This window comes from Hoplias malabaricus, chromosome 12 (assembly GCF_029633855.1).
Source record: "Hoplias malabaricus isolate fHopMal1 chromosome 12, fHopMal1.hap1, whole genome shotgun sequence".
NCBI classification, from domain to species: domain Eukaryota; kingdom Metazoa; phylum Chordata; class Actinopteri; order Characiformes; family Erythrinidae; genus Hoplias; species Hoplias malabaricus.
In genome coordinates, this window is record NC_089811.1 from 10,067,754 (window position 1) to 10,091,823 (window position 24,070).

General features: G+C 45.4%; 1 protein-coding gene across 1 annotated transcript in view; it reads right to left on the reverse strand.

Annotated features, from left to right (window-relative positions):
• hs6st3b (heparan sulfate 6-O-sulfotransferase 3b) overlaps nt 1-24,070 on the reverse strand; it is a 63,420-nt gene that overhangs the window by 38,306 nt on the left and 1,044 nt on the right. The gene's annotated exons all lie outside the window — the stretch shown is intronic.

A 24,070-nucleotide genomic window follows, 5' to 3' on the forward strand; every position in this document is an offset into this window, starting at 1 on the left:
GTGTGAGAGACTGTTCACAGGTGTGAGTGACAGGGTGAGTGTGAAAGACTGTTCATGGGTGCAAGTGTGTGAGTGACAGGGTGAGTGTGAGAGACTGTTCACAGGTGTGAGTGACAGGGTGAGTGTGAGAGACTGTTCACAGGTGTGAGTGACAGGGTGAGTGTGAAAGACTGTTAATGGGTGCGAGTGTGTGAGTGACAGGGTGAGTGTGAGAGACTGTTCACAGGTGTGAGTGACAGGGTGAGTGTGAGAGACTGTTCACAGGTGTGAGTGACAGGGTGAGTGTGAGAGACTGTTCACAGGTGTGAGTGACAGGGTGAGTGTGAGAGACTGTTCACAGGTGTAAGTGACAGGGTGAGTGTGAGAGACTGTTCACAGGTGTGAGTGACAGGGTGAGTGTGAGAGACTGTTCACAGGTGTGAGTGACAGGGTGAGTGTGAAAGACTGTTCATGGGTGCGAGTGTGTGAGTGACAGGGTGAGTGTGAGAGACTGTTCACAGGTGTGAGTGACAGGGTGAGTGTGAAAGACTGTTCATGGGTGCGAGTGTGTGAGTGACAGGATGAGTGTGAGAGACTGTTCACAGGTGTGAGTGACAGGGTGAGTGTGAGAGACTGTTCATGGGTGTGAGTGTGTGAGTGACAGGGTGAGTGTGAGAGACTGTTCACAGGTGTGAGTGACAAGGTGAGTGTGAAAGACTGTTCATGGGTGCGAGTGTGTGAGTGACAGGGTGAGTGTGAGAGACTGTTCACAGGTGTGAGTTACAGGGTGAGTGTGAGAGACTGTTCATGGGTGCGAGTGTGTGAGTGACAGGGTGAGTGTGAGAGACTGTTCACAGGTGTGAGTGACAGGGTGAGTGTGAAAGACTGTTCATGGGTGCGAGTGTGTGAGTGACAGGGTGAGTGTGAGAGACTGTTAACAGGTGTGAGTGACAGGGTGAGTGTGAAAGACTGTTCATGGGTGCGAGTGTGTGAGTGTGAGAGACTGTTCACGGATGTGAGTGACAGGGTGAGTGTGAGAGACTGTTCACGGATGTGAGTGACAGGGTGAGTGTGAGAGACTGTTCACAGGTGTGAGTGACAGGGTGAGTGTGAAAGACTGTTCATGGGTGCGAGTGTGTGAGTGACAGGGTGAGTGTGAGAGACTGTTCACAGGTGTGAGTGACAGGGTGAGTGTGAAAGACTGTTCATGGGTGCGAGTGTGTGAGTGACAGGGTGAGTGTGAGAGACTGTTCACGGATGTGAGTGACAGGGTGAGTGTGAGAGACTGTTCACGGAGGTGAGTGTGTGAGTGACAGGGTGAGTGTGAGAGACTGTTCACAGGTGTGAGTGACAGGGTGAGTGTGAAAGACTGTTTATGGGTGTGAGTGTGTGAGTGACAGGGTGAGTGTGAGAGACTGTTCATGGGTGCGAGTGTGTGAGTGACAGGGTGAGTGTGAAAGACTGTTTATGGGTGTGAGTGTGTGAGTGACAGGGTGAGTATGAAAGACTGTTCGTGGGTGCGAGTGTTTGAGTGACAGAGTGAGTGTGAGAGACTGTTCACGGGTGTGAGTGACAGGGTGAGTGACAGGATGAGTGTGAGAGACTGTTCACAGGTGTGAGTGGGTGAGTGACAGGATCAGTGTGAGAGACTGTTCACAGGTGTGAGTGGGTGAGTGACAGGATGAGTGTGAGAGACTGTTCACAGGTGTGAGTGGGTGAGTGTGTAATGCCTTGTGGCACCCTATCCTTTTACTCAACAAATCCAGGTAGGCTTCAAACCCACCAGGATGAAAGTTATTGAAAATGAATAAATGAATGAATGAATATATCACTGTATTAATGGGCTATTACAGCCGGGTGAGCAGTAGGGTTCCATTCCCTGCTCTGGTACGAAGAGTGGAATGCCCTGAGGAACGTTCTGGAATTTCACAGGTGGTGTTAATGTTTTGGCTCATCTGTATGTGGTCTGAGATATTGTATCGGCTCTTTTTATTTCATTTTTTTTTCACCCAGGCCTCCAGCGGCCCCTCTGTTTATTTGACAGAGTGACAGATCAAACAGTGACAGGGAAAATGCCAGCTCAGAAGCTCGCTGTGTGTTATTTTTCAAGTCGTGTGCAGTAGGGCCTGACCAAAGCGATCTGTACAGAGGAAGTACGGACGAGGCCGATTCATCACGGCTCTCTGCAAAATGTCATACTCCCTTATTTGGCTGTGACAGTCTGACAGGTAAGTTATGTGGCAGGCGAGCAAGCGGGAGTCACCTTCATAAAGTCTAATCTCCCAGCAGGCCTGTGGTCCCTGCCTGTATTGGCACTGCATTGTTCACCGCTTCGCTGCCATTATTGTTCCACCCCCATGAGGTGAGGCGCTGACAACACCACCGCTCTGGAAATTAAGCCTTATACCGCCTCATCGTGAAGAGAAATCTAAGAAGGGATCTTTTCAAAATCGCTTTCAGAATATAGGTAGATGTCACGTTGTCCATTTTATCTCATACAACTGTTCATTGGCTCATTGCTCGCTAGCAGCTCAACATAGAATAGAACAGTTGGTCCTCTAGCTTTGCAGTGCCCCCAATTTGTAGATGAGCATACTTGAGCTGACCCCAACCCCACCCTTTTCATTCCAGCCTCAAAACAACATTAAAACATTATTATTACACATTACAAATGACGTGCAATATATATACTACTATATATACATTGCTGCCTCCCAACACCCCACTCCCAAGCTCTTCGTGCTCTTGCCCCTAATGTGGGAACTACTGCAATAGAGAATTGACGGATAAAAACAGCCTAGCAATGTCTCATATTTTCTCCAGTTTTGGTGGAGATCTCAATAAAATCTCATACATTCATCTGTGGTATATTTACCTGGACACAAGTGTCTCACATCCCCTGAGGAGTTTTAGTAGAATCACCATTGTCTCCTGAGACATCACTGACTCAGTTTTGAGCGATACATTTTCCCTCTGGGGCCTCACTGCGCTTGTGCCTGCCATTGAGGCATGAGTTGGAAATGAACAGGAGCTCAGAGACGGCTGATGGATGCATGTCAGTGAGTACACAGTGTGGAATCTGTTGACATTGCTGAGTTACTGTAGACATACACTAGTTGTCGGGATGCTCTTGTTGAAGTAGCTGTTGGAGCGAGGGATGAAGAGCTGCGCATGATCTCTGAGAACAGATTGCAGTCCAGATTGAGTCTTAAACTCACATGTTTATAAATAGTTGCCTCTCGTTTGGTGCTGCTTAGTTTTGCATAATGATTTAATGCTTTTTTGTTTAGAGTGCAACTTGCTAACTTTGCAAAGGCTAAGTCTTACATCTGCACTGGTGCTGCTTTGCCTCCTGAGGTGGGTTTATGGTGAACTGCGTTAACGTTTCACTAATGATAAATACTGTATAATACACTGTAGTCCTGTACGTTCAGCTTCTTTAACCTTCCTCCTGTGTTAGCTTTCTTTTATCAACACTTATGTTAATGTGTCGGTTTTGACCCACGTCTTAAATCAGCCATAAGACACTCAAAAAACTATTCATTATCAACCAATTAGTTTCTTACCTATTGTTGACCTTGTTATTCTTCCTTATCCATGAAAGAATTAGTTTTAATTGTTCATTGTTGCAGACTGTAAACTGGAGATGTACACTCTACAAAACACAAACTCTAAACTAACTGGGTCTTACATGTCTGGACATGTCTGTCTTTCCCTGTTTTGTGAAACAGACAAAGATAGAAGCCCCTAACTGAAGCTCGAGTGGTTGTGGGAAGAGCTGGCTGTAGGCTGTTGGTGTACAGTGTGTTTATGATTCCAGACTTGGCACTTGTTTTAATTATTTTGTTTAAATAGAAGTTCTTAACAAAGTCAAAAGTCTTAATGCAATAAACAAATTTATGGAGTACTCGTATGCATTTAAAACCTAAAAATGGGTCGGTCAAGACTCTAACACAAGAGGAAGGTTAAGAAGCACGTAGCAGGAACATGGTCAGTTGTGCACACACCGTGGAAGGTGGAAGCAGACACTGCACACATGTTACCATTCCCAGTGCTAAGTGTTAACTACAGGGGTTTAAAACCAAAAATAGCTGGGTTGTGTGTCACTCTGAAATTCCTTTGAAATCCTCTGAAGTGAATGATATCTATCCAAAGTCTTTATTAGGAGTTAAAGTGATGTTTGTGATCCAGAACTCACCTTTAAGCATCACCCAACCTCAGTAATGTTCATGTGGCCATACACAATCAAACCCTCACAGCAATTCTATAGCATCAGTGTCATGATAGTACTCTGTAAACCTATGAGAGTAAGACCCTGACCTGAAGGTTAGAGAAGTGCCCTTAGGACTGGAAGGTCATGGGTAAAATTCCCTGGACTGTCAGGATGATAAGGGACAGGTGAAGAAAAGGAACAATGATTTATTCTCCCTCAACATTCACAGCTGAAGTGCCCTTGAGCAAGACACCTAACCCCAGACTGATCCTGCTTGCCAAGGCTGGTGCCCACTGCTCTGAATGTGTGTGTGTGTAGGGGGGGTATGTAGGTGTGTGTTCATGCCATTGGTCTGTTCAATGCACCAACTACATTTCATAGTACTGAAGCGATGATTAATTCACACTTCATACGTACACCAAAGCTCTCAAATACGTGCAGCGACAATTCCCGTTGTGTTCCCCCAGCCGCCCAAATATAAAGGGACCATCTGAGTAAGCTCTGAATCAGACGGTCAGATTAATATCTGCCAGAGCAGCAAGTCTTTCACAGCAGTGTTAAAAAAAGCTGTGTGTGCATGCTCTGCCAAACTCTGCTTCATTAGCCTGAGTGGCTTTCTCACTTTCAGCCTTGTTTCATCAGGTTTTAGAAGGAAACGCCATTAGCGTAAGGATCTGTGGCTGAGGTTTCAGCACAGCACATGGCCACAGACTGGGGCAAACCTGCTCATCCACCATTTCTTCTGACATTAGGGATTATTCATTGGGAGTTCATCCCCTGTTTCCTGCAGTAACCTCTAATCTTCAGCAATGACATGAATATACACTGGAATACATGTTGAAATATTGCTGTGAGGATTTGATGGTGTTCTGCCACAAGAGCACAAAGCATAAGAAGAAAAATCCCTACTAGCATCTTACCACCATCTCCCGGTTATATATAATGCTGAGGATAACTGATTATTTCCACTCCACCTTAAATAGGGAGACTATGGATTGCATCACTGTTTAAGGTGGAATGGAGGATCTTCATGAGAATTTAGGATGCTAGAATGCAACTGCTGCACCATTTAAGGTGGAATGGAATATTTGGTGAGGAAGTTCACATTCCAAGAGGTAACTACGGCACAATTTAATGTGAACATTTAAACAAGAAACTAAGACAACAGAATGTAGGTGCTGCATCATTTAAGGTGGAACAGATAGGTTTCTAAATAGCAGCTGCAGCTCAATTTAGGGCGGACTAGACAATTATAATAATTTATTTAGAAAATAACTGCAGCTCCATATAAGGTGGATTGGACAATTCTAATAAAATGAATAGTTTCCAAAAAGTACCTGCAGGCAATTTTGATATTAAAAGATTGGGTTCTAGAAAGTAACAGCTGCTACATTTAAGGTGGAATGGAACATTCAAAACAGAAACTTGGTTCAACTTTGTTAGTAATTGTATCCAGTGTCATTGGGGACTGTTCTCTGTAGCCTATAATGGTAAGCTCTGTTTTATTTTATTTAAGTTATTGTCAGCTTTGGTCATTTTATAGCAGAATATGATTTGGCCAAGAATTATTTTTGTGCATCAATAAAAACACACCACGTCTTTGGAACAGAGACAAATGATTTCTGCCGCAACAAAATAGAGGCACTTCCATAAAGCAGAACCATGTCACTAGTGTAAAAGCATGAAAAAGAACAACAAGCTGATGCAAAATAGTAAAAAACAGAATAGCGTCCATATAATGAGTGAAATGAGCAGGTTTTCCGTGACAGAATCAATGCCCTCCCACTCACTAAGAGAGTGTGCTTTCACATGTTTTAAGCTCCCTCTGACTTTCTTTGTCCAACAGAGAAAGGAGGAATTGTTGGAGCGATGTAGCGGCACTCCCCTCTCAGGTAGCACTTAATTATCGCACCAACTGGATAACAGCTCGGCCTCAGAGGCTATGAGGAGCTGGATTAATGACACGTGAAAAGCAATCTCCAGACCCTACTCCCTCCAGCCCACAAGGGCACACTCAGCCCAAGCTCCTAATAACTGTCCCAGGACGCAGAGGACCTGGAGGCTGTAAATCCCTCACGATAAACCACCTCATCTTCAGCCGGCTCGGAACAGAACTTTCTGGACCTGTCTTTAGGATGAGGTCCATTTGTCAGAGGGTAATGATGCACGTTTTCTGTTTTGTTTTATTCAGGTCAAAATACAAGACAAAGATATCATTTCTTGTGTCAATGGAGCTAAACACATTTGCAGGAGAACACTTATTGCCCATTTGTACAATAGCTAACATATGAATAGCATAGCACAAGGCAAATGAATGCCTCTGCATCAAACCTACGGTGTAAGAAACATGTAGGTCTCATGTCGACAAGAACCCTGGTGCTGTAGCCTGATGCGCACCTCCCAGGAAATGTAACTGCGCATCATGTCAACACAGATCACAACAACTGTGACTGATCCACAGTCAGACAAACATTGTTCAAGTCTAGATACATTGATTCTCTCCTCTTCTCCACTGCAGACAGCAGCAAATTCATGGGGAGAGAGTTCCTCAGGCGTAGTGTGGACATCATGGAACAAATAATAAGGTGTAAGGAAGGGAAAAAATAAAACTCACTACGAGGAGAGGGAACATGCGGGAAACAAGTGCCACTTTGTATCTGTTGCTTTCCTGGCACCACATGTAAACTATTATCTGTTCCTCATAGCTCCCTATTCCCTTCATAGTGCACTTTACAGTAGACTAAAAGCCAATTTATACTTGACGCATAGACTATGCCATAAGCTATGCAAGACCTCTACGCCATTGTGAGCGTTTATCCTTATGTGTTGGTGTCTGTGACGCTCTGCAATTACACCGCCACACCATAGGTCTGAATCTCAAACATCTTCTTCTCTACTATGTGGTATATGATGTAGTGGGGTAGTAGTATTACTTTAATAAATCTTCAAAGTGCACTATGTAGGGAGTAGGTTATTATTTGGGACAGAGCATAATTTATATGAGGTACCAGAAAACAAACAAATTCAAAGCCATCACATTTTTCCCGCGTGGTCCTGCTTCTCCATGCAAGGTTTTATTCTTTTTCTTAGAAGACATCCGTATTTTTCCTTTGTTCAATCTTTTTATCCATCCCTGATGTCCACACTATGTCTGAGGAAATCTCTTGCAATGGATTTGCTGCTGTCTGCGGTCTGTGTGGAGCAGAGGAGTTCATGTGTCTGTACTCCTTTGGTTCATCTTAAACAATGTCCATCCAATTTCTGACCAATCACAGTCGGTGTGGTCTGCATTGATTTCAGGAGAGATGCGTGTCAGACTGTGCCGTAGGCTACGGTGTAGGTTTCACATTTGAATATAAATTAGGCTTGATATTACTACCACCACTACTGAGGGCAGTGTATGTGATTTAACCCTAGTGTTGTGGCGGTGTAATTGCAGAGTGCAGAAGTATAAACGCTCACAATGGGCTCTGGCACAGGCTACAGCAGACTCTGTGCTGAGTCAACGTAGAGGCATAAATCAACCTATGATGTGAAGCCGTCCCATAAATGTCGAAGCTGCTATTGCCATCAAGAAGGACAAACTCCTTAAAAATACCCCTCACACGATGGATGAGAAAGTGGTGTGTCTCCTTTAAAGGCTGTAAAAAGGCTTTTAATAAAGCCCCCTTCATAAAGAGAAGGAAGGCAAGCTGTGAGGGGATGTTTCTAAAAGTGAATGGAAGGCAAAGGGACAGACTGCCATGTGATCAGAGCTGGGATGCAGACACAGAGCCAGACAGTAATTGCGGGGCTCTGTGTTGAGTATAATGAATAAAATATGATGCAGGGGTATTATTGTGCCAGGAGCATGTCATCACTCACTCTATGAGAGTAATAATGGTCCATTACTGCTGCTGCTGGTCCCTCATTACTCTGATTGTGTAGGGAATGAGGAGCTTGTGGAGTGGAGCTGCTGGTGTCCGGATAGCTGCGGTGAGTCAGGGAAGGAACTCCCACTCTTAAACACACAAGCGGAGATTACTAGGAAGTCAATCCACTGCTTATTGCAGGTGAGAGGGTTTATTTTTTTTTGGCTCTGAGGTGAAGTAATAAAAGCAGGGATGATGGGTTTGGTTCTGGCACAGCTGGAAAACAGACGCCGGACTGTGCCTGTGGGGGTTTCATCCGAGGGGCTCTCATTTTGTATCTGACAGTCCAAACACAGACGTTTGCAGGTGGATTGGCTGTGTGAAGCTGTCCACAGGTGTGAGTGGGTGAGTGTGTGAAGCTGTCCACAGGTGTGAGTGACTGGGTGAGTGTGTGAAACTATACACAGGTGTGAGTGTGTGAGTGACTGGGTGAGTGTGTGAAGCTGTCCACAGTGTGAGTGTGTGAGTGATAGAGTGAGTGTGTGAAACTATACACAAGTGTGAGTGTGTGAGTGACTGGGTGAGTGTGTGAAACTGTCCACGGTGTGAGTGTATGAGTGAGTGTGTAAAACTGTCCACTGGTGAGTGTGTGAGTGACTGGGTGAGTGTGTGAAGCTATCCACAGATCTGAGTGTTTAAGTGACTGGGTGAGTGTGTGAAACTATAAACAGGTGTGAGTGTGTGCGTGATTAGGTGAGTGTGTAAAGTTGTCCACAGGTGTGAGTGAATGAGTGACTGGGTGAGTGTGTGAAACTATCCACAGGTGTGAGTGACTGGGTGAGTGTGTGAAACTATCCACAGACTTGACTGTGTGAGTGACAGGGTGAGTGTGTGAAACTATCCACAGGTGTGAGTGTGTGATTGATAGGGTATGTGAAATTTTCCACAGATTTGAGTGTGTGAGTGAGTGGGTGAGTGTGTGAAACTATACACAGGTGTGAGTGTGTGAGTGATTGGGTGAGTGTTTAAAGCTGTCCACAGGTGTGAGTGACAGGGTGAGTGTGTGAAACTGTCCACAGGTGTGAGTGACAGGGTGAGTGTGTGAAACTGTCCATAGGTGTGAGTGACTGGGTTAGTGTGTGAAACTGTCCACAGGTGTGAGTGAGTGAGTGACTGTGTGAAGCTGTCCACAGGTGTGAGTGTGTGAGTGACTGTGAGAAGCTGTCCACAGGTGTGAGTGACAGGGTGAGTGTGTGAAACTGTCCACAGGTGTGAGTGACTGGGTGAGTGTGTAAAACTGTCCACAGGTGTGAGTTACAGAGTGAGTGTGTGAAACTGTCCACAGGTGTGAGTGACTGGGTGAGTGTGTGAAACTGTCCATAGGTGTGAGTGACTGGGTTAGTGTGTGAAACTGTCCACAGGTGTGAGTGAGTGAGTGACTGTGTGAAGCTGTCCACAGGTGTGAGTGTGTGAGTGACTGTGTGAAGCTGTCCACAGGTGTGAGTGACAGGATGAGTGTGTGAAACTGTCCACAGGTGTGAGTGACTGGGTGAGTGTGTGAAACTGTCCATAGGTGTGAGTGACTGGGTTAGTGTGTGAAACTGTCCACAGGTGTGAGTGTGTGAGTGACTGGGTGAGTGTGTGAAACTGTCCACAGGTGTGAGTGTGTGAAGCTGTCCCCAGGTGTGAGTGCCTGGGTGAGTGTGTGAAACTGTCCATAGGTGTGAGTGACAGATTTGAGTGTGTGAGTGAGTGGGTGAGTGTGTGAAACTATACACAGGTGTGAGTGTGTGAGTGATTGGGTGAGTGTTTAAAGCTGTCCACAGGTGTGAGTTACAGGGTGAGTGTGTGAAACTGTCCACAGGTGTGAGTGACTGGGTGAGTGTGTGAAACTGTCCATAGGTGTGAGTGACTGGGTTAGTGTGTGAAACTGTCCACAGGTGTGAGTGAGTGAGTGACTGTGTGAAGCTGTCCACAGGTGTGAGTGTGTGAGTGACTGTGTGAAGCTGTCCACAGGTGTGAGTGACAGGGTGAGTGTGTGAAACTGTCCACAGGTGTGAGTGACTGGCTGAGTGTGTAAAACTGTCCACAGGTGTGAGTTACAGGGTGAGTGTGTGAAACTGTCCACAGGTGTGAGTGACTGGGTGAGTGTGTGAAACTGTCCATAGGTGTGAGTGACTGGGTTAGTGTGTAAAACTGTCCACAGGTGTGAGTGAGTGAGTGACTGTGTGAAGCTGTCCACAGGTGTGAGTGTGTGAGTATGTGAAGCTGTCCACAGGTGTGAGTGACAGGATGAGTGTGTGAAACTGTCCACAGGTGTGAGTGACTGGGTGAGTGTGTGAAACTGTCCATAGGTGTGAGTGACTGGGTTAGTGTGTGAAACTGTCCACAGGTGTGAGTGTGTGTGTGACTGGGTGAGTGTGTGAAACTGTCCACAGGTGTGAGTGTGTGAAGCTGTCCCCAGGTGTGAGTGCCTGGGTGAGTGTGTGAAACTGTCCATAGGTGTGAGTGACAGATTTGAGTGTGTGAGTGAGTGGGTGAGTGTGTGAAACTATACACAGGTGTGAGTGTGTGAGTGATTGGGTGAGTGTTTAAAGCTGTCCACAGGTGTGAGTGACAGGGTGAGTGTGTGAAACTGTCCACAGGTGTGAGTGACTGGGTGAGTGTGTGAACGAGTGACTGTGTGAAACTGTCCACAGGTGTGAGTGACTGGGTGAGTGTGTGAAACTGTCCACAGGTGTGAGTGACTGGGTGAGTGTGTGAAACTGTCCATAGGTGTGAGTGACTGGGTGAGTGTGTGAAACTATCCATAGGTGTGAGTGTGTGAATGACTGGGTGAGTGTGTGAAACTGTCCACAGGTGTGAGTGTGTGAGTGACTGGGTGAGTGTGTGAAACTATCCACAGACTTGACAGTGTGAGTAACAGGGTGAGTGTGTGAAACTATCCACAGGTGTGAGTGTGTGAAGCTGTCCACTGTGTGAGTGTATGACTGACTGGGTGAGTGTGTGAAGCTGTCCATTATGTGAGTGTGTGAGTGACTGGGTGAGTGTGTGAAACTATCCACAGGTGTGAGTGTGTGAGTGACAGAGTGAGTGTGTGAAACTATACACAGGTGTGAGTGTGTGAATGACTGGGTGAGTGTGTGAAGCTGTCCACTGTGTGAGTGTATGAGTGACTGGGTGAGTGTGTGAAACTATCCACAGACTTGACTGTGTGAGTGACAGGGTGAGTGTGTGAAACTATCCACAGATTTGAGTGTGTGAGTGAGTGGGTAAGTTTGTGAAACTATCCATAGATTTGAGTGTGTAAGTGACTGGGTGAGTGTGTAAAGCTGTCCACAGGTGTGAGTGTGTGAGTGATTGGGTGAGTGTTTAAAGCTGTCCACAGGTGTGAGTGACTGGGTGAGTGTGTGAAACTGTCCACAGGTGTGAGTGACTGGGTGAGTGTGTGAAACTATCCACAGATGTGAATGACTGGGTGAGTGTGTGAAACTATACACAGGTGTGAGTGTGTGAGTGACTGGGTGAGTGTGTAAAACTGTCCACAGGTGTGAGTGACTGGGCGAGTGTATAAAACTGTCCACAGGTGTGAGTGACTGGGTGAGTGTGTGAAACTATCCACAGATGTGAATGACTGGGTGAGTGTGTGAAACTATACACAGGTGTGAGTGTGTGAGTGACTGGGTGAGTGTGTGAAACTGTCCACAGGTGTGAGTGTGTGAGTGACTGGGTGAGTGTGTGAAACTGTCTATGAGGTGTGAGTGTGTGAGTGACTGGGTGAGTGTGTAAAACTGTCCACAGTTGTGAATGACTGGGTGAATGTGTGAAACTGTCCACAGGTGTGAGTGTGTGAGTGACTGGGTGAGTGTGTGAAGCTGTCCCCAGGTGTGAGTGTGTGAGTGACTGAGTGAGTGTGTGAACCTATCCACTGATGAGTGTGTGAGTGACTGGATGAGTGTGTAAAACTGTCCACAGGTGTGAGTGACTGGGTGAGTGTGTGAAACTGTCCAGAGGTGTGAGTGTGTGAGTGACTGGGTGAGTGTGTGAAACTATACACAGGTGTGAGTGTGTGAGTGACTGGGTGAGTGTGTGAAACTGTCCACAGGTGTGAGTGTGTGAGTGACTGGGTGAGTGTGTGAAACTGTCTATGAGGTGTGAGTGTGTGAGTGACTGGGTGAGTGTGTAAAACTGTCCACAGTTGTGAATGACTGGGTGAATGTGTGAAACTGTCCACAGGTGTGAGTGTGTGAGTGACTGGGTGAGTGTGTGAAGCTGTCCCCAGGTGTGAGTGTGTGAGTGACTGAGTGAGTGTGTGAACCTATCCACTGGTGAGTGTGTGAGTGACTGGATGAGTGTGTAAAACTGTCCACAGGTGTGAGTGACTGGGTGAGTGTGTGAAACTGTCCAGAGGTGTGAGTGTGTGAGTGACTGGGTGAGTGTGTGAAGCTATCCAATGGCGAGTGTTTCAGTGAATGGGTGAGTGTGTGAAACTGTCCACAGGTGTGTGTGAGAGAGTGACAGGGTGAGTGTGTGAAACTGTCCACAGGTGTGTGTGAGAAAGTGACTGAGTGAGTGTGTGAAATGTTCCACTGTACTTCCGGCCAATGATGCGACTCTATGTAGTCTCCAGACCCACCGTGACCCTGAACATGCTTAAAGAAGATGAATGAATAATTGAATGAATGAATGATTCGTCTGCCATATGTACATTTTAACATTTAGGTGTCAACCACCAAGAAGACACCTGGAGCCTATGTAAGGAACACACTGTAAGTAATACAATGGCAACAATAGCAATACAAGCAACACATCTAGCCCCTTTTATGGTAGGCGTGCTGGGAGTCTTTCTACGTAGCTCCACCCCTATCCTCCCTGTCCATGTGGTTCTTTTCATCATCAAACAAAGCTGACACTTTCACTTTAAATGCTGTAGCACTTAAAGTGCCGGTGTGCAACTGCTGCACCATTTAAGGTGGAATGGAAAATTGTAATTAAATTCTGATGAGAGCACCAGTTTCACCTAAAAATAAAAAAATAATAATTAGGTAAGTGCCTGTTTTTCCAGAGCTACAACTCTCAAACCAGCTGCAAAGCTTTTAAAAGGAAATGAATTTCGATTAACTTCTTCAAGGCTGCGTAAGTAAACAAGCGAGGATCACGCCCAGCTCCTTAAATCTTGGAACCTCTGTGTGTTTGCTGTAGTTAATTATGGCTCCATTTGGCACATCGGTCATTTGTAGCTGCCCAGAAAAGACATTTGGTGGTAATACCAGGGGAGCTGGCAGATTTAATCAGCGCTAACACAGAGTGCCAGGGAGCAGGGTCCCACACCCAGAGAGTAGCAAAGCTATGGGAGTGCTTAGAATAACTCTTATCAGACTTGAGTGAATTCATTCATAGCAGTGTAACATTGGAGAGTTTCAGGGTTCAATCCTGGGTGATGCTACAGACATCCCATAATCAGGGGGTTTCAAGCAACTCTAGGTAGTATTTTTACCTTCACATTACAGCCTCAAAGTCAATGTGATGCTCCAATAAGCTGTTGTTGCAACTCTGGGCTCCGCATTGCAGAAACTGTGCTATGTAACTTTTGGAGGAGGGTAGGAGGGTGGGATAGTGTCCTTCCCCTTTCTTTCTCTCTCTCTCTCTACCTTCTCTATTTTATTCTGCCCTTCTCTTGGTCTCTGCCCCTCTTGCTTTCTCTCTATTCCGCTATCAATATCTTTATCTCACTCTTTATTTCTCTCTCTCTCTCTCTCTGTTTTCATCATTTTCTGTCTCTGTCGCTCTTTCCTTTGTCTCTTCCTCTCTCTCTCTCTCTCTCTCTCTCTCTCTCTCTCATCCTTTATCTATATCTCGACCTACATCTCTCCTTCACTTTCTATTTCTATACTCCCTCTCTCTCTCCCTCTGTCTCACTTTTTGTCTCCCTCACTGTCTCTCTCTTTCTCTCTGTAGCTTTCTCTCTCTCTCTCTCTCTCTCTCTCTTCTCTGTTTTATTCTGTTCTTCTCTTGGTCTCACTCTCTCTACTTTTCTCTCTATTCCACTATTAATATCTTTATCTCGCTCTCTATTTCTCTCTCTCTCTTCTTTTTCATCATTTTCTCGTCTCTGTCACTCTTTTATTTGTCTCTTCCTCTCTCTCTCATCCTTTCTCTATTTCTCGATCTACATCTCTCCTTCACTTTCTACTTCTATACTCCCTCTCTCTGTCTCACTTTCTGTCTCCCCCCTCTCTCTCTCTCTCTCTCTTTCTCTCTCTCGCCGGCCGCTGCACGAGTGCCTGCTGATCTGCTGTGACATGTCTGACCTTTCTGGCTCATGCGTCCACTTCTGACCATTGTGAAAAGGCCAGGACAGAGCTCTCTGTCTCTGCTTCCTTCAGCTTCATCTCACACTCGGCAGACGCTCTCACCACAGCTCTGTGCTCAGCTTAATAAACAACGAGGAAAAAAGGTTTAATCCCAGGACGTACTGCACTGGATCATCCAAGAACATTAACCTTCACATGGTAGACTCATAGAAGCATGAGCTACAGAAGATACGGGATGTGCATAGCACGTCCAATCACTTTTGAATTCAGCTGTTTTAAGTGCTGAATTATGCACTGCACTAAGAAGCACCACTAACACTGCACTAAGAAGCAGTACTGTGTTCTCTGCAGTGACAAAGCTTCATCCTTTCCCTCCAGGTGAGGCTGCCTGATGCTCTCCTACAGCAACAGAGAGAGAGAGAGAGAGAGAGAGAGAGAGAACAACAACAAGGACAAGAAGAAGAAAATATGTAGAAGGTCTAGAAGACAAATAAGAAGAAGAAGAAGAAGAATGGGGGGAAAAATTGAGAAAAAAGATGAAGAAAAAGAAACAAAAGCAGAAGAATAAGAAAAAGATGATGAAGAAGAAGAAAAAGAAGAAATAGAAGATACTCCCTGGCTGTGTGTAGATGAATCACTTGGCCATGGCCTCGCACTCTGGGGCTCAGGTCAGTTTTTCTCAGCACTGTCCAGACCTTCACAGCAGGCCACAGACTCTCCAGCTGTTTGCTGGGTTTTATAACTTTGACTGTCTAATTAATCCAGAGGTTCCCAAACACCGGGCCACGAACTGATTCCACAGCCAACACATAGACACAGGAGTTCGTGCTCCACTGCTCCACCCCACACCCGGGGGTGGCTTTATACTCCGATGTCCGACACGTGGCACTGGATGGTGGCTCAACTGCCCCATTCCATCTTCTAGATAAACACCTGTGTCAGTTATGAATGCAGTTGAGTGCAAGTGTGTCCTCCAACATATGGACACATAGTGTGTAAGTCATTATGCTTTCCCCGATAAAACGGCTCCATGGCTGTGAAAGACCGCTGGTGATCTCATTAGTATTCATACGGTTTGTTGTGTGTCTGCACTCTTTGGCACAATGTGAAATGTATGTTTTTGTATTTCACTGAGTGCCATATCTAATACTAGACACTAGCTTGAGCAGAGCAGGAAAGTCCAGGGAAATTAATAGACTCTGAATAAGACTCACATCATTTTAAAGCTGATAAGAGAATGACACACAGACTGGGTCCTCACAGCAACGACTGACAACATGAAGGTGTAGTACATTATATCAATCGTTTATTCATTCATTCATCGTGCGGTGGGTCCAGAGTGTACCAGGAATCACTGTTCGCAAAGCAGGGACATGCCTTGGAGGGGGCGCCAGTCCTTCTCAGAGCGACACACACTCACACTCACACCTATGGACACATTTGAGTCACCAATCCACCTACCAACGAGTGTTTTTGGGCTGTGGGAGGAAACCGGAGCACCCGGAGGAAACCCACGCCGACACAAGGAGAACACACCACACTCCTCACAGACAGTCACCTGGAGTGGGATTGAATCCACACCCTCCAGGTCCCTGGAGCTGTGTGACTGCGACACTACCTGCTGCACCACTGTGCCACCCCTATCAATAAGGAAAACATATCATCATGCCCTGGAGGGGGCACCAGTCCTTCACAGGGCAACACACACTCACACACTCACACAAATTCTGAGCTGGCGGCGCGCGCGTCAACACGTGTGCAGCGGCCGCTCCGGAACCAAGCGGGTTTTTTGTTTGTTTAAAAAACTTTTTTTTTTTTTTCATTTTATTTATAATATATGGACGCAGGAACACCTGCAGTACGTATATATCACCGCCAGACACTGCTTCAATATCGCAAACAGGAAATTTACAGTATCAGCGATGACCTCCAGGAGACGCTGCGGAACCTCCGCTTGCTTCGGAGGCCTAGCCCTGAAGCCTCGACGTTTCCTGATGCCGGCAGCCGGGGAAGGAGACGACGCAAGCGGTGTGAGAGGAGACAGAAGCGCGGCAAGCGAGGGGGGATCCGTGCTAGGCTAAGAGCTAACCCGAGCCGGCAAGCTATCCCTTCTCTCTTTCTCTCCAATGTCTGCTCGCTGGATAATAAACTGGACTATATCAAACTTCAGCGAACTACACGGCGAGAATACAGAGACTGCTGTGTTTTTGTTTTTACGGAGACATGGCTCAGCGACAGTATTCCCGACGCCGCCATTCAGCTAGATGGGCTAGCCGCATTTCGAGCCGACAGAGACCCAGCGCTATGCGGTAAGACTCGCGGTGGTGGTTTATGTGTCTATATTAACACTGAATGGTGTAAGAATTCTGTGCTAGTCTCTGCTTATTGTTCACCGTTAGTGGAGTTTGTGGCTGTGAGATGTAGACCTTTTTATTTACCTCGAGAATTCTCCGTTGTTTACTTAATCGCAACCTATATCCCTCCCGATTCAAATACAAAACAAGCGCTGTGGGAATTATACGAAGCCATAAGCGACTTCCAAAACACACACCCGGATGGTCTGTTTATTGTTGCTGGAGATTTTAATCATGCAAATCTCAAGAAAGTGTTCCCTAAATTCCACCAGTATGTGAACTTTGCTACGAGAGGAGCGAACACGCTGGATCTTGTTTACACAAACGTTCCAGACGCGTACAGAGCAGAGCCCCGCCCCCACCTCGGACACTCAGATCACATGTCTGTTATGCTAATTCCTGCATACAGACCCATCATCAGGCGATCGAAACCTATCCTGAAAGAGGTGAAAATCTGGCCATCAGAAGCAATCTCTACTCTGCAGGACTGTTTCGAGTGCACTGACTGGGACATGTTCAGAGAGGCTGCAACTTACAGCGACAAAATCAACCTGGAGGAGTACGCATCATCAGTGACCAGCTACTTAGAGAAGTGCATCGATGATGTGACCATCTCCAAGACCATCACCATCCGCTCCAACCAGAAGCCGTGGATGAATGCAGAGGTGCGTGTGCTGCTGAAGGCTAGAGACGTTGCTTTCAAATCAGGCGATAAGGCGGCCCTGAGAACAGCGAGGGCCAAACTCTCCAGAGCTATCAGAGAGGCAAAGCGTGCACACGGCCAGATCATCCACAGCCACTTCCAGAGCAGTAGAGACACTCGGCGCATGTGGCAGGGCATCCAAAGCATCACCAGCTACAAGACTACACCACCTGTTTGTGACGGAGATGCTTCCCTACCAGACGTGCTGAACCATTTCTACGCACGGTTTGAGGCACAGAACAATGTAACGGCGAGAAAGTCCACCCCTTCTCCCAGCGACCAGGTGCTGTCTTTTACTGTAGCCGACGTGAGGAAAACTCTATGCAGAGTTGACCCGCGGAAAGCTGCTGGACCAGACAACATTCCTGGCAGAGTGCTCAGAGAATGTGCAGCCCAGCTTGCTGATGTCTTCACTGATATCTTCAATATCTCTCTTAGCAGCGCCGTTGTTCCAACATGCTTCAAGAACACCACCATCATCCCGGTGCCTAAGAATTCTTCTGTGTCCTGCCTCAATGACTATCGTCCCGTGCACTCACACCGGTCATCACAAAGTGCTTCGAGAGGCTCGTCATGAGGCACATCAAAACCCTACTTCCCCCCACACTGGACCCTCTACAGTTCGCGTATCGTCCTAACCGTTCAACGGACGATGCCATATCCACCACGCTGCACCTGGCACTCACCCACTTGGACAAGAAAGACACATATGCCCGAATGCTGTTCATAGACTTCAGCTCAGCATTCAACACCATCATTCCTCAGCATCTGATCGGGAAGCTGAATATACTGGGCCTCAACACTTCTCTCTGCAACTGGATCCTGGACTTCCTGACTGGGAGACCTCAGTCAGTCCGGATCGGTAGGAACACCTCCAGCACCATCACACTGAACACTGGAGCCCCCCAGGGCTGCGTGCTCAGTCCACTGCTGTTCACATTGCTGACCCATGACTGTGCAGCGATGCACAGCTCAAATCATATCATCAAGTTCGCTGATGACACGACTGTGGTGGGTCTCATCAGTAAGAACGACGAGTCAGCATACAGAGAGGAGGTGCAGCAGCTAACTGACTGGTGTGAAGTGAACAACCTGTCTCTGAACGTGGACAAAACCAAAGAGATGGTTGTAGACTTCAGAAAAACAAGGGGTGAGCACTCGCCGCTGAACATCGACAACTCTGCTGTGGAGATTGTCAGGAATACCAAATTCCTTGGTGTTCACCTAGCGGATGATCTCACTTGGTCCACTAACACCAGTAACATCAAAAAGAAAGCCCAGCAACGCCTCTACTTCCTGCGAAGGCTGAAGAAGGTTCATCTCCCCCCTCCAATTCTCACCACTTTCTACAGAGGAGTCATCGAGAGCATCATGACCAGCTGCATCTCTGTCTGGTTTGGGAACTGCACTGTGGCAGATCGCAAGTCCCTCCAGCGGATCGTGAGGACAGCTGAGAAGATTATCGGTGTGTCTCTTCCCTCCATTACAGACATCTACACCACTCGCTGCACTCGCAAAGCACTCAGCATTGTGGGAGATCACACACACCCTTCACACACACTCTTCAACCTACTGCCGTCTGGAAAAAGGTATCGAAGCATTCGAGCCCTCACATCCAGACTCCGTAACAGCTTCTTCCCACATGCTATCAGACTCCTGAACACCTAGAGACTAAGACTGGACTGAAAGAAGCACACACACACACACACACACACACACACACACACACTTCACACAAACACTGGTCTGTTGGACTGTAAATGTTTTCACATATCCGGTTTACATCATGTTTACATCCAGTTACCGTTTACAGCACAAATACACTTTAAATTGCAGTGTCTCTCTCCCTCATCCCCTCCGTACTTATGGTTTTTGCCTTGTCTTGTATTACATTGTATTGTATTGTACTGTAGGGACATTGTTTTGTATTTTTCTTAGCCATATCTTCTGCACTTTAATGTGTATGCACTGGTTTATGTTGCACTAGATTGTACTAGTTGCACTTTAATGTTGTGTATTGTTTTGTGTTCTATGTCCTTTGCACTTTAATGCGTGTGCACTGTTTCATGTTGCACTAGCTTTACACTAGTCGCACTTTAATGTTGTGTATTGTCTTATGTAGCACCTTGGTCCTGGAGGAACGCTATTTCGTTTCACTGTGTACTGTAAACACTATATACTGCTGAAATGACAATAAACTTCTTGAACTTGAACTTGAACTTGAACCTATGGAGTCACCAATCCACCTACCAACGTGTGTTTTTGGGCCGTGGGAGGAAACCGGAGCACCCGGAGGAAACCCATGCGGACACTGTGAGAACACACAGACAGTCACCCAGAGCGGGGCTCAAATCCACAACCCAGGACCACGAGGCTGTGTGACAGCGACACTACCTGCTGCGCCTCCATGCCACTCTACATTATTTCACACAATATTTAATACACAAACATGGATCCTTAACGTAGCATATGCACTGAAAACATAACCTAGACTAAGACAAAGAACCTGGACACAAGAACGACACAAACACTGAGCATGATTAACAAACTAAGACTACACCCACAGAGCTTAAATAACAGGAGACAATAGGATGCACCTGTGAGCTCAGTCATGACTGACTAACAACCCTTAGATGTGGGGTGTGGCTAAAGGAGAGGGCGTGGTCACAAAGGAGGAGAAACAGTGCACATGTCTCAACACAAACTCAAACACAGAACCATCACATGAGCCAAGAGCTGATTTTGTTTGAACTCTGTACACACATAAATCTCCACCAAAAGGTTGAAAGCACAACATTGTTCGCCTGGGATGCAGCTGATTTGCCTCAGCCACGAGCTACAGATTCACACTTATTGCTTATTCACACTGATGTAATAAAGAGAGTTTTATGGAGGACAGCTTTTGGAGTGATGCCTGCTACAGAGTGTCCAATCAGAATAGAGGTCATTTACATACACCAGAACTGTCTTTTACATTCCCAGAGACAATGAGAGGTGAGGGACATTTTAATAAATATAATTGTGGTCCCTCAATTATCTAAAAATTTACATTTTACTACTAAATAACATATAACTCAATGGCCATTGCAAATCTGCATCATTGACGTATTCTTGACAAGTTTAAAACAGGCTCTAAACTGACAAAGACAACATGGACACATGGTGAATGAGTTAAGGAATAAAAACGATTACATCCAAGGCAGATTGATGGAAAAGCTGTAATAGTAAATGATTTTAGGCCCCAAAACAGACTCTTTTCTTTTCACTGTCTTCTGAAAGTGAAAGTCTGCGCAATGTGTAGACATTAAAGTCTCATTACAGACAGTAAACAAGCAAAATAACCTTTTAATAGCTCACGTATGCACGGGCTGTGTCAGGATTATAGATGGGAATGCTCAACTCTGCTCCACGGCTCAGCTTGGCTTTATGATGCCTCATTTAAAGTTCATTACTACACACCCTCTCCATCATCCAAACGGAGGGAGAGCGGCGTCTTGAGGGGGATTTACTCCAGAACCAACTGCGGAGAAAAATGGCTATGTTTCCTCATCCCTTCCAATAAAACAGGCTTTTATTTTGTTTTAAATCTTGAGGGTACGAATTATAATTGGGAATGAAATGGTAAAATATGCAGAATGGCATATAACAATATATTACATCAAACAGGCCACATATGTTCAATACTTAGAGGCTTTTACTGCACTGTTATAGACATGAAAACCCCTTAAATTACTTTCTAGACATTTTGACTTGTTAAAAATCGACGTTGTACTAAACCAAATAAGGGTAAATCTGTTCAAATATTCACATAATTAAAACATAATATTTTAATCAATAAGGATTTATTCATTCATTCATTGTCTGTAAGGGCTTATCCAGTTATGGAGCCTACCAGGAATCACGGGTTGCAAGGCGGGAACACACCCTGGAGGGGGTGCCAGTCCTTCACAGGGTGACACACACATTCACTCACACCTACGGACAATTTTGAGTCACCAATCCACCTACCAACGTGGGTTTTTTGGACTGTGGGAGGAAACCGGGGCACCCAGAGGAAACCCATGCAGACACAGGGAGAACCCACCAACTCCTCACAGACAGTCACCCGGAGGAAACCCACGCGGACACAGTGAGAACACACCACACTCCACACAGACAGTCCCCTGGAGCAAATCCACGCGGACACAGTGAGAACCCACCAACTCCTGACAGACAGTCACCCGGAGGAAACCGATGCGGACACAGGGAGAACACACCACACTCCACATTGACAGTCACTTGGAGGAAACCCACGCAGACACAGGGAGAACACACCACACTCCACACTGACAGTCACCTGGAGGAAACCCACACGGACACAGGGAGAACACACCAACTCCTGACAGACAGTCACCCGGAGGAAACCCACGCAGACACAGGGAGAACTCACCACACTCCACACTGACAGTCACCTGGAGGAAACCCACGCAGACACAGGGAGAACCCACCAACTCCTGACAGACAGTCACCCAGAGGAAACCCATGCAGACACAGGGAGAACACACCACACTCCTCACAGACAGTCACCAGGAGGAAACCCACGCAGACACAGGGAGAACACACCACACTCCTCACAGACAGTCACCCAGAGGAAACCCATGCAGACACAAGGAGAACACACCACACTCCTCACAGACAGTCACCCGGAGCGGGACTCGAACCCACAACATCCAGGTCCCTGGAGCTGTGTGACTGCCACACTACCTGCTGCCCCACTGTGCATAACAGTGGCTTAATATCTCATAACTTGACCTAATTCTTCAAACTTATGACAGCATCACATAATTATGACTTAGTGTAGTTATGGAGTTATGGCTAAACATCTCATAATGTGTAATATCTCATGACTATGCTTTAGTATCTCAAAGTTATGACTAAGCATCTCATAATTAACTGTAAATATATCAGATTTATGACTTACTATATAAAAATTATTATTTATTATAGCATTGTTATGGCTGGGCATCTTATAGTTATACTACATCTCATATTTATATCTAAATGTTATAGCTTAGTATCTCATAATTGTGACTAAACATCATAAATATGTCTTATAATTACAATTTAGAATCTCATCACCTATCATTATCATCATCCGTACGTCGTCAGTATGAGATCTTATAGAGTTAGAGTCTCAGTGTTAAAAATGTGGGTTATTTATGAGAGGCTAAGTCATAATTATGAGAAACTAAAAAGGTGAGTGTGTACACATTAAGGTAGTTTGATGTGATTACCCGAGCAGGGAATTAAACCCTTGATGTCATCCACTATACCCCTACACCACAAAAAAATGGGTTTTCTGACGTATAAAACCAGATTGATTAATAAATAAATAAATAAATAAATAAATAAACAAACCAGTCATGGTCCAAATATGGATTTCTGGTGTGAGGAAAAAACACAACTTGGCTATTTATATCAGCTCCTATCAGCCAGACTGTGGATTTGGGAATGACTCACCTCTCGGATTTCTCAACTTTCCTTGGCACATCTCCTGCCATTCTCCATCTCTTCAGACGCTCGGAAACAACTGCTGGGCGACTGCCACAGCCACCATTTCGTTTAATTAAGCCCACAGAGTCCAGAGCCCTTTTAATTCAGATCAATCCCCGTTAGCAAAGCAGAACAAGCGAGCTCTCTTCAGCCCGACCCATATGGCCGCTCTTTTGCACTCGACTTTAGAACTGAGCTCCATTTGCTTGATTTTCTCTCACTAATGGCACTGTGGCTTAAAGGAGCCATAACGCCACCCCGAATAACAGTAGTGTATGTATCATTACAGGTGCAGTCAGTCATATTTACCATCCCGAAATTTAAGAAAAATTGATAAAATAATGATTAATAACAAAAGCAGGTTACATTAAATGAAGAATTAAAAAGCTTTGTAATCTCCTGAATTAATTTGTTTATTGTCCATAGAGTGGGTCCCCCACATGGGGGCAGCCATGTTTAAAATAATTTAAATACAATAATCTCTTACATATCCAGGTCTGAATATGCAACTGACTGATTTTTTTTTTTCTTAGTATGAGTTTTTTGTTGTGTTGTTTGTTGTCTGACTCAGTCCAAGACAAAAAAAACATGCATTGGGTTGGTTTAGTGCTTCAGCACATCTTTGTACATTTGTTGAAACTTTAAAAAGTTTACACATTACATCAAATTATTATTATATTAATACAAAAACTTGATCTCATTCTTAAGAGAAACTAAGTCATTAATTACTATGTCATTCATGTGAATTAATAAGTCATTATTATGAGATAGATAGCCTACTAGGTCATACTTATGAGATAGTAAGTCATAATTATAACACACTATAGGTCATACTTAAGATTTAGTAAGTCTTTATTATGCAACTGTAAGATATATATTTAGAAATGAGACAGTAAATCATCATTATGAGATACTCTGCATGAGATAGCAGGTCATTCTCGTGAGACACTAGGTGATACACATGATATTGTAAGTCATTAACATGAGATGCTGTGTCATAAACATGAGATAGTATGTCATTGTGTGAGATACTAGCAAGTCATGATTGTGAGGTACTAGATAATACATCTAATAAGTCATACATTTGATAAACTAACTATGAGATAGTAAATCATGAGATTCTA